At 39.5% G+C, this 12,039-nt stretch overlaps 1 protein-coding gene and 1 long non-coding RNA gene across 10 annotated transcripts in view; one reads left to right on the forward strand and one right to left on the reverse strand.

Moving 5' to 3' along the window:
* Positions 1–3,651: 3,651 nt before the first annotated feature.
* LOC143768642 (uncharacterized) lies at positions 3,652–6,061 on the forward strand. The gene is made up of 3 exons (XR_013213981.1): positions 3,652–4,004; positions 4,412–4,539; positions 4,969–6,061. It is a non-coding gene; the product is annotated as an uncharacterized LOC143768642 (long non-coding RNA).
* A 4,937-nt stretch (positions 6,062–10,998) lies between these two features.
* The window catches only part of LOC143770334 (cell adhesion molecule CEACAM19-like), a 35,016-nt gene continuing 33,975 nt past the window's right edge, over positions 10,999–12,039 (reverse strand). For all 9 annotated transcript variants that reach the window (XR_013214604.1, XR_013214601.1, XR_013214602.1 and 6 more), the window contains one exon: positions 10,999–11,194. The gene's annotated coding sequence lies outside the window, so the exon portion shown is untranslated. The remainder of the gene's footprint in view (positions 11,195–12,039) is intronic.

Below are 12,039 nucleotides of genomic sequence, written 5' to 3' on the forward strand. Positions count from 1 at the left end.
GCCGGGTCCCTGAATACACACACACACGACCACACTGGCGCTGAGCTCATACATAAATTGACACTAGCGCATGGACGTGCTTTTATAGTTGCAGCAATTTCAGGACCTTCCAAGAAGGACCAATGGAAGACTTCCACAGAACTTGATCAGGTACAGGACCTTCCTGGAAGACCAATGGAAGTTGCTGCAGTACCTGAGCATGTGACCCTTGATCTCCATTGAGAGACCTTACCCTGGGCATGCTCAGTGTGTGCAGAACAGGACTTAGTCCCAGAAAAGCCTGCTCGCCGCAGACCAGTGCTGGGTACAATAGCAGAGCCTGGAGAGGCAGCAGTAACCCTTTGCACAGTACCAGATTCAGTGAGAACGCTGGGACTGACGTTTCCACTGAGCATGCTCCACTGCGGCTGATGCAGAATGGGAGACCGCAGCCATGGCTCGAGATTCCCCCTGTGCAGTGGCTGGAACTCGACTCCTAACAACAGGTTCCTTTAAATTTGTAGTCCAATATTTCAATAAAATGGCGCCAGAGTCAGCATGTGCGCTATCCGGCGCCATTTCTTTTAAGACATTGTGTCTGCAAATTCGCATATACAGTGTCTTAAAAAATGGCACAGGATAGCGTACGTGCTGACTCCGGCGCCATTTTATTGAAGTAATGTACTATATCAACATAGCAATGCACATGCACCGCCCATCGCCATTATCCCAATGGCCGGAGCGTGCACACTCCTGTGTTGACCTTGTAGTACATTACTTAAATAAAATGGTGCCAGAGTTAGCGTGTGCGCATACCGCGATCTCTAGCGCCATTTTTTTGAAGACCCTGTATATGCAAATTTGCAGACACAGAGTCTTATAATGTACCAATGAAAATGCTCACGACCCGGGCATAGAATGGATTCAATAGCTAGTTCACTATAATGAGGCAGCAGAGTTACTCCGGACTCCGTCTGGCCTCTGTTCAGTGGTGTCCTTTTTTTCAGGAGGTGCACAAAACTGTGATTGACCACGCTTTTATGCAATCCTAAAAAGACGGACACCATCGGATGACAAGTCAGATGGAGTCCACAGTGCCTCCATCTGCGTCACTATAGGGAATCTTCCGGGGTTCTCTCTGAATCACGTATTTCAGAGATTTGCAAGGAAACCCCAGTGTAAGCGCTCAGTGTAGAGCGCAGGATAAATGTGCGCCGAGCTTTACTGCGATTCTTTGGATGCAGAAGGAAGAAATCAACAGCAGGTGAAGAAATGGATTTATTTTTTACGCTGTTCCTCATGCAGTATAAGTGATTAGACAACTTTATTCTTCAGGTTGGTACGATTACAGCGATACCAGATTTATAATTTTGTTTATGTTTGGCTGCTGTCACACACTAAAATATGCTTTTTATTGCACAAACGTTTTTGCATCAACATATTATGAGCTATAATTTTTCTATATTTCTGTCTACAGAGTCATGTGAGGACTTATTTTTACATCCAGATGTAGCTGAGTTGGGTTCATCGCTGGAAAAATGGATTATCGGTGGACAGGTGAGGAATACTGCTTTATTATTTTACATAAAGGAAGGTCGGAGAGTTTTTATTTCAAATAAAGGTCTTTGTGTTTTTATTTAAATTACAGGACTTTACTCGGTCTGTGTCTTTTGACTATAGGGTTAGTAATGGTGGTTGTCGTAGACGCCTCTCCATTACTAAACCCTGGGTCAGCTGACATTACAAAGCTGACATCAACACCAATAATATTATTCCACTTGCCACCACACCAGGGAAAAGGGAAGAGCAGAGCCTAAGCACCAGAATTGGAGTATCTTATGGATGTGCCATTTCTGGGGCAGCTGAGTGATGATGTTCTTAGTCTGGGAATGGGCAATATCCATGACCCCTTAATAGGCTATTAATATCAGCCCGCAGCTGTCTGCCTAGCCTTTGCTGGTTATTAATTATAAGTGGGGCCCCATGTTATTTTTTGGGGGGTCACCCCTTAATAACCAGTAAAGTCTAAGTACACAGCTGTGAGCTGATATTAATAGCCTGGGAAGCTCCGCATCTATTACCCACTTTCCAGACTATAAACTTCAGCCCCCAGCTTTTTCTCAGCTGGTTAAGAATAATATGGGGGACCACAAGCAATTTTTTTTTATTATATATATATATATATATATATATACAGTATATATCTTCTATTGTATTCTTACAGTTGACACTGTGAATTTACTGCACTCGGCTGATGAAATGTTGGGCTTCCTATGAGATGGTTGTGTAAAAATCACACGGCACGTGCATGGTCTGTTTGCCTTTCAATTTTTTTTCTTGCACCTATGGATTTGCATTGGCGGGTCTCGTCTGATATACAGGCCACTTAAAGAATGCTGCAAATTTTTTCTCAGTCCGATCGCAAAAAATTTGCCGGTACATAATCATTGACTAACATTAGCCAGAGCGCAATCCGATTTTATTAATTTTTTTGTTTTAAAAGTAGATGTGTATGAGCCCTAAACCTCATATTTTCCTCCACAGGTTCAATGTTAGCATATCATAGCAGCTTGTCTGGGATGTCTTCTTTGTACGTGACAAAAGCCATATTTCCAAGAAATGTTTATATACAGTACAAGTCATTTCATTTATAATTCTATAATTCTCAAAATTAAAATTTTGTAGAGTCACAAAGTTACATACTATGCACAAGTTTATACTGCCTAGACTGGTTGACATCATTTTAGTTCATTTAAGGTGTACATGTCACAATATTTTAAGATTTAAGTAACCAGTTTTACTTATTCTATTACCTCTGCTCTCCCGAGTAGGACATTTTTGGTTCATTTATTTTTTTAAATCATCTTATAATTCCGGAAAGATGGGTCTTTTTTTTTAGTAGTAATTTTTATGGTCCTCTGGGGCGTGTCTTTAGACTGTTTTGCATAAATATCCTGTGAGCCACACCCCTTAGTAAAGACTTTAAAAAGTAGCACTAAATAAAAATGCCCATATCTCGAGAACTTCATGGTGGATGTTAATGAAATAAAAAGCGGAACACACAGTGGAGCAGCGGGAATGAAATGCAAGCAAAGACTGGACACTTTATGACCTGGTGACAGGGCCTTTTTAAAAACCCTACTTTTTGCTTTGTTTAATATTGATGCAAAAAGTCAAACAAACAAGAAAATATCAGAAAAGAAACTTTGGAAATCCATAAATCTGGTTCATCCCCTAGGAGCAATTTCCAAATACCTGAAGGTACAAAGGGTACCATGCACGTTTACACCCGGTAGGATTACCGATGCTTTATAGCGTTCAGGAGGGAGATACGTTCTAGAAATGAACTTTGGAAAGAAAACAACAAATCAAGACAAGAGGAACAACGAGTGACTGTGAATATGATGGTGAATCAAGGAACAGAATATGTCCATATCAATAGTATAACATTAATTAATAAATAATTCGTACGCCAAAACAGTGCTAAGAAAACTACAGTCACAACATTTTTTTTTCTTACTGTACTTTGTTGACATGAGAATAACAGTTGCTGTGTTGAAAAAAAATGGGTAACAAAAATGTCCAATCTTGAAGGAAAAAATAGACATCCAGTCCCAAAAGGGTTAAATAGGGACCATTGAGAGAAGCAGATGAGAAAGTCAACAAATCACACTTCTGGCAAACACTTGAGCGGAGTGTAAGAAAATTTGGGACCTTACCAGTGACTACATTACACTCGGTCAGGATTCCACATGTTGCTCTGCCTGCCAAATTATACAAATATTCTGGACAAGCCCTTCAAGGATTTGAATAAAATATTTTTTTATAAGAATTAATGATAAGACTCGCCTGACATAATTACAGAATATTAGTATTGAGTAACGTGGATGACAGTCATGATGGATTATGCCGTTTGTCAGGATCAGCCTCCAGTGCAGATCTTTTCTGGGTATATATTTTCCTGATCGAAGAATCTTCACAGATATTGCAGAATCTTTCATCTCCACGTAAACCTTGTCATCTCGGTGAGTCTAATTTCTTCTTACGCATTGTACTATGACAAAGTGAACATGGGTTTGTTAGCATTGAGCATGAGTAAAGGCTGTAGATGCATACGCATGTCATCATCGTAAAAGTTTTGAAGTCAGTTTTAAAGCGTTTTCTACAAAAAACAAAAAACAAGAAATTGGCAAATCCCTGAGATAGGTTATCGCTTTATTATCAGTAGGGGACCAACCACCACTCATAAACTGCAGACGTTGCCGGTAACCTAGAATGAGTTGTAAACTACAGAGTTAGAAATCCTTCCATTCTTGACAACAAAGTTGTTGTTTTTTTCTTAATTGATTACAAATTTGCTTGCTTTTACAAAATTATGGGGTCAGGTTACAAAGTGACAGACTAATTTTTCAGATTTACATCTTATTTACAGAATTACAAGGTATCGGGAGACTTAAGGATATACTCTTTTTTCCAGAAGGGTGAATATTTCCAAAACGTTCAAAGTATCGAAAGTCTCTGATATGTCATCCCCATTTTTCAGAGGATTTCTACTTCTAGGTAAGGAATAACCTGAGGACAATGATGTGTTCTTAAGTCAACTCACACACAATATATACCTTAGTATGAACACAAAATGCTAATGTGAAGACCTTCCAGTTCCTACCGGAAGTTAGAAGAATATGCCAGCCATTTTTATCAATGGTGAACCATGGACTCTCCAAAGTCGGAGCTGCTTTGTGCAATAATTCTCTGCTCTGTCTACTTGAGGGTAGGGGGTATCTGCTGTTCATATTCCATAATCACATCTGTCTTCCATTTCTGATGGGTGTATTCAATGATGAATGAATATGGATCAACAATGCATTATTTTCTCACATATTTCAATAATATATTGATAACACGTTAGAATAAATTAAAGCAATTTGTTCAGCAATCTGGTGACCATCCACATAATATACTAAGATTCCTGCTCTTTATTTTTTTTAGGTATTGTTTGTCTTTGGGGGAGTTCTACATAACAGGTGTTAACAATAAAACAGCAGCTAAAACCGGCCGTAGTTCTTGTAGAACTTTCATTAGAGCTTGATGAAGTAAATCCAGGGGACATCAGACAAGTTTTCTGGTACAAATCCAAAGAAGTTGATGAGAGCAAACGTATTGTGACATATCCAATAATGGATCCCTTAGCAGGAGACATCGACAGTACCAATTTTGCCATTGTTAGAGGAGATGGAACCTTGGTGTTTCCAGAATTCTGAAGATCTAATGAAGATTACTACACAGTTCGAGTAATAACTAATGACACCGAGGAAACGGCCACCACTTCCATTATTTAATAACTAGTGATAACTCAGCTTCTTGACTTTTAAGACTTCCATAATGGATATAATAGATCAACAATGGAAACTTCAAAACTGGTGTGAACACAGAACTCTTTTTTTTAGAATCTTTTCTACAATTGAGCTGATTATCTACTTAAAGGTGGTTCTTCAGGCTTAGATACCATTGACCTTTCCTTAAGATTAGTCGTCAATCTCAAACTTTGATGGTCTAAGTACCCAGCACCCCCATCAATTGGCGGTTCGCAACTTTGGTGGTGGCTGGACGGTAGAGCTCCACTGACTGTGTGATGGTTGAGCTGAGGCCGCAGTGAACGGAGCTGTGAAGTTTGTCTCAAGCTGATTGGTGGAGGTACCGGATCCCACTGATTTGATGGCCTCTACTGAGGATTGAAAAACCCTTTTAAAATATCTTTATAATGGTGGACTGTAAACTTCCTTATACCCAACTTCTAATATGCCGAATCCTATAAAGGAGTCATCCCGACTGAGGAATTTATCACTGATACCCAGTCTTTGGGGTCCAACCACTGGAACACTACCCAAATCCAAGAATGGAGTTCTGTAATGCCAGTTAAAATGGAGCCTCCAAATGTGCATCCACTGCGTTATCCATTATCTAAGGGACAAACAATTTTTTTTACATGTTGCTGAACAATGTTTCCTTCAATACATAAAATCCTCATTTAAAAATGACATTTTGTGTTCGCGTGGATATTCTTTTAATATTAAAAGCAATTAAAAAGAAGAAATTGTGAAGGGGCAAATACTTTTGAGCAGTACTGTATCTAGCCTACAGCATCTCAATCACAGAAAGGTTTAAGCAAATAAATATATTAAAGAGGTTGTCCATTACTTTTACATTGATGCCCTATTCTTAAAATAGGTCATCAATGTCTGATCGGCTGAGGTCCAGCACTCAGCAATTTAGATTTTTTTGTGATTTTTTTTTAGGCAATTTAGCATTTATAGGCCATATTTTTTTCACAAATTTTAGCTATATGCAGACATGCATTTTTTTTTCTTTTAATTAACATTTTTATATTTTTTAAAAACTTTTTAGTGTTATTAGGAGACTTTACAATGTGATCTGCCTCTTTAATAGATGCCTGATCTCAGGTCACGGATAAGTAACAAAGGAAACAGCCTTAGATGAGATTTATCTGCTGTTGTAAATGATCCCGAGAAAATACAACATTGCATAGTGTAACACAACGTATTATAACAATCCACCTGATGAGCTGACTGCTGGTGGTTGCACATGCTCAGTCACTGCCTCACAGTCAGGTGTCTGCCTAGTGATCTTCTGTTCTGTTCTGCAAGCAGTCAACAGAATCAAATTTCTGCCTGCTTATTAGGAAAGGAGCAGAGACATTGCTGTAACATGGGAGTATAACAAAATAACTTTGTAGCTTGGATTGTAGTCTCACCACTCTTCTTTCAGACTCTGGGACCTTGATTTTCAAGGTCTAGTGTGAAGTATCCACAATCAGTGATGGTTTGGGGAGCCATGTCATCTGCTGGTGTAGGTCCACTTTGTGTTATGAAGACCAAAGTCGTCTACCAGGAAATTTTAGAGCACTTCATGCTTCTCTCTGCCGATAAGCTTTTTGGAGATGGAAATGTCATTCTCCAGGACTTGGCACCTGTTCACACTGCCAAAAGTACCAATACCTGGTTTATATACAACAGTATCACTGCGCTTGATAGGCAGCAAACTTGCCTGACCTTAACCCCATAGAGAATCCACAGGGTCAAGAGGAAGATGAGAGACACCAGACCCAACAATGCAGACGAGCTGAAGGCTGCTATCAAAGCAACCTGGGCTTCCATAACCCCTCAGCAGTGCCACAGGCTGATCGCTTCCATGTCACGCCGCATTGATGCAGTAATTGATGCAAAAGGAGCCCCGACCAAGTACTGAGTGCATTTACTGAACATACATTTCCGCAGGCCAACATTTCGGATTTTAAAATCATTTTTCAAGCTGGTGTTATAAAGTATTCTAATTTACGGAGATAATGACTTTTGGGTTTTCATTGGCTGTAAGCCATAACAACATTAACAGAAATAAACACGTGAAATAGATCTGTGTGTAATGACTATCTAATATGAGTTGAAGAATTGAAATAAATTAACTTTTTGATGATATCTTAATTTTGTGAGATGCCCCTGTACATAAAGTGCAGCACAGATCTATCTCAACTAAGAGCCAAGATCCGTAGATCAAGAACTGAAAGGACATTTCATAACTTTCAAAAATTATGAAAAAATTTACATCACATCCTGCACTGAACTACTGTACCCAATTTATTATATCTTTTAGGAGTCTGTCCATTTTATACTGACACCAACTACGACTCACCAAAATGGCCACTGACTCCACACCCACAACCCTAGAGTTAACCATGTTCTTCTCCTTAATTATCCTTGTCCTTCACACATCAAGTCTGGTCATTAGGACGTGGCTTTATTTTATCCCTGCCTTCCAAATGCGTGAGGGACAGTGTGAGGGAGAGAGTGTGAGGGAGAGAGTAAGAGAGAGGGGGAGGGACAGAGAGAGGGATGGAGAGGGAGGGACAGAGAGAGGGAGAGAGCGAGAGGGGGACAGTGAGGGGGAGAGTGTGAGGGAGAGAGATGGGGAGAGTGTGAGGGAGAGAGGGGGAGAGTGAGGGACAGTGTGGGGGAGAGGGGGAGAGTATGAGGGAGAGAGGGACAGTGTGAGGGAGGGAGGGGGAGAGTGTGAGGGGGAGAGAGGGAGGGACAGAGAGAGGGAGAGAGCAAGGGGGACAGTGAGGGAGAGAATAGGAGAGAGGGGAGAAAAAAGGAGAGGGGAGAAAAAAGGAGAGGAGAGGGGAGAGAATTGAACAAGAGAAAAGGAGAGAGGGGAAAAAAGATAAAAGAGGAGAGAAGGAAAGAGAAGGAAAGAGAAGAGGGAAAAAGGAGAGGAGAGAGAAAGATAGGGAGGGAGAAAAAAGGAAAGAAGAGAGAACGAAAGAAGAGAGAAAAAAGAAAATATATAAACGGTATTGTTCAAAAGTTTTTGGCAGGTGTGGAAAAATACTGCAAAGCAAAAATGCTGTAAAAATACAAATGTTATTAGTTTATTAATTAAATCTAAATAGCATATTTGTGACACTCACGGGTCACAACATATTAGTAGTGATTGCATATCTATGAAAAATTGGAATTATCACTCTGCAAAATCCATTGAGCAATATTTTTTTGGGAAAATACCTGTGCAGTCAAAATGCTCACTACATGGATATGGGCGTCAGAGCCTGCTGCTGTCTTGGAAACCTTTGTAAGATTTACACCAGGGGTGGGGAACCTCAGGCGCCTGCAGTGCACATGCGCCGGGGATCTTTGACCTTACCGGACACCTGCACAAGTGACAGGAGAGGGATGTCAGGAAACACTGTGTGGATGATGAAGGGACATGTCATCTACATGAAGCAAGGAGGACTGAATTGCAAGAAGGGAGGCGCCGGACCAAGGTCGAGGAACACGCCTCAGACTGGTCCGCCCCACGGGTGAGTATAATAAAAGCTGTGTTTCTTCTCTTACAGGTCAGATTGTTGGCAGATATAGAGCACTATAGACAGCTGTATATCAGGCCTGAAAGGTGATGGCCATATCTCATATCAGTCTAACCTGGTGACAGGTTTCCTTTAAAGCAGAAGTGAAGCAAGTGTGCGCTAAAATAGTTGCTGGAATTGACACAGTTAGCCTTGTATGCTGAGTATGGGGCAGGCTCAGCTTCTGAGCCTGCTTCCAATATGGGTAACTGACATATTACACTGTAAAGAAGTTAAACATTGTGCTGCTTGCTCTATATACATTTTAATCAAATTACTTCCCCCTAGTGATCATTTTAAAACTGTTTAGACCCAGCTAAAAACAAAATGTAATAATTTTTGACCGGTTTAAAAAATAAAATAAAGTGCAGATTGCCTTTAATAAGTGTTCTCTTTATTATTATGATTTTTTTTAGGTTAGGTCATAGGATTCACTTTTTTGCTTCTCATTTTCTATTACAGTAGGGAAACAAGGACGAAAAAGACACATTATGAATCAGACATAGTGTGAACGACCAAAAAATAAAAAGTTGGCAAAAAAGCCCCCTCCCACTGTAAAATGGCCCAAAAAAGACAAGACGGTGGTTATAAACATTTCTATTAAGCAGGTGAGGCAAAATTCTTTCATCTGGGAGTCTCCTGGTTTTTGCCTAACCACAGTTTGTTTTTTACATTTCGGGATTCTGAGAGCCAAAAGTTTTTTCGTTTTACCTGGACGTAGTTGTATAAAGAGTTATGATTCGTGCAATGATTTGTATTATTCAGTAATTCAGGAGAGCTATTTTGGTGCTAATAAAAGTTAATAACTTAAAAAAAATTGGCGGAAAACTAAACAAAACAATTGAAACAAAACAAACAAAAAAAAAAAACAGCAATTCTGCCATTGCTTTTATACTTTGTGTCATTTCCCCAAGCAGCAAAAAACTAACTACTTATACTCTATAGGGCGACAATGGCGAAAGCAAAGACGTTTAGCTTTTTATTCTTTATGGTTTACTACTTTCACACAATAACAGCTCATTTCATAAGAAAAAAAAACATTTTCTGAATTTCACATTGAAAGAAGCATAACTTTTAATTTACTGGAGATAGATTTGCTGGTTTGTTTTTTTATTTGGACGCGTTACATACTTTTTTTTTCTAAAACCATTATTGGAGATCATCATTTTCTTTTATTGGCAGGAGAATAAAAACAGCAATTCCGCATTATTTTGTGTTTTTAAGAGGATTACAGGGCATTTTGTAAATTGTATAAAAGGGTTATTCCCAGAATTGAAACCATTCCGATACGGAAAAGTTTATTGATTGCTAGAGGTCCAATCGGCAATGATGGTGTTGCGCCAGCAAGATTTATCGAATGAAAAGTCTGTAATGCCGGGAGGTAAGGAGATTCTTGAATGCCAGGAGGTAAGGAGATTCTTGAGGCTTTTATCCAATGGTCATAAATTATTGATCTGGCCGACTGACCAGAGTCTTTGGAATCAATTCTTCCATCTCTAGTTACATTTAATGACATAATATGGCTCCAGCTGTGATCAAAATAAAGGCAATGTGCACGACCACCTAACGAGCTGAACGCTAGTGGTCACACATGCTCAGTCCCTCTACCCACAGCCCAATCTCTGTACAATGATCCTCTGTTCACAGCACAGCAGGCAACAGAACAAAGGAGAAGGGAAGGAGATCAGCGTCTGCAGCAGGGCAGCGATTTAACTAAGAAGACTCCTACAGGGAAGTAAGGGACTGTAATATAAGCTGCCAGAAGGGGAAGGGGATTGATTTTTATTGTCATGGGCCTGTTCTAGCACTGCGAAGGGGAACACAAGAAAGTGAAAAGTGATAAGGGTTCTGTTTTCGAAGCTAGAAACAAAAAGTATTACTTTAAAGCCCTTAAAAAAAATTTCCACAAAATGTTTGATGATACAACTTCTAGAATAGCGTTCCATAGAAATAATACAGCGCCTCTTCATACAACGACACGCCACGTGGTCGCAGCTTGGTAAAACACACCCCATCATATCAAGCCTTTGCCGTGTGAAGGCAGTTGTCCACGAAAGTTGAATGAAGGGACATGCATGTGTAAGAAAAGGCCAACACTGTTACGTTGCTTGATTTATTTTATTTTTTTCAATTAGAAAAGCAATATAAAAAAATCCCACAAGGGTAAAATGCAACATACTGATCTGTACAATAGGACGTGTGACAGTCGAGGATATATGGCTGAACTTGGTTTCTAAAAATGGTACTGCACAGGCAACTGTATATCCATGTGTCTTCAAGTGATCTTCCTAGCTCCTGCAATATCAAAAACAAATGTTTACCGATTAAAATCATTTAATAAATGCTGTAAAAATCTTTGAAAATGTAGATTTAGGCCATTTTATTACAACGAAATTCCCAATATTTCACTATTAACTGTGCCGCTCCTTAAAGCGGCAGGAGTATGGTAATTAAGGTATGTGCGCACAGGGGACTGTAGAGAGGTTATAAAATCTGCCTTGAAATTTGAAGGATGCTGCAAATTTTATCCTTTGAAATGCAAGGGATGAGACTTGTAGTAAATTCAGAGCATTTCTGCAACAACTTGCACTTAATTTGGTGCAAATTTTGCGGATTACCTTATGGATTTATCCTTGGAAGGAAATGTAAAAAAGCAGCACTCCAAGCGAGCCATACTTGTTGTTAGCTATTATATTCATTAAATTACAGTCCTCTTTGCTTCCAGCTTTCCTTAATCCTATGATGTGAGCATGATTCATGGGGATGACAAGTGATCGGCAGGTTCCTATATCAAATCTAACACCGGGATCAACAGAGTATTGGTGAGCATGGAGGTCATCTGTCACTATGCCAGGGGAATTCTGGAAACTAATGGTATAAAAGGCAATAAATCTACACCTCGTTACTAAGATAATAAAAAAAAATGTGAACACACGAAATCTATGAAATCGTCCAAAACATTGAAAGATGGACAGAAGAAGTGAACAATGGCAATTGTAAAGCAATGGTATGTATCAGGCAGTAAGTGAGCAGTCAGTTCTTGGGGTCCATGAGTGGAACGCATGAAAAATAGTTAAGTGTAATGACCGAAACAACCAAGTTGTGATGATGAATGACAATGTTAAAGCACCAACAAAATG

The sequence above is a fragment of the Ranitomeya variabilis genome, chromosome 4 (assembly GCF_051348905.1).
Source record: "Ranitomeya variabilis isolate aRanVar5 chromosome 4, aRanVar5.hap1, whole genome shotgun sequence".
Taxonomy (NCBI): domain Eukaryota; kingdom Metazoa; phylum Chordata; class Amphibia; order Anura; family Dendrobatidae; genus Ranitomeya; species Ranitomeya variabilis.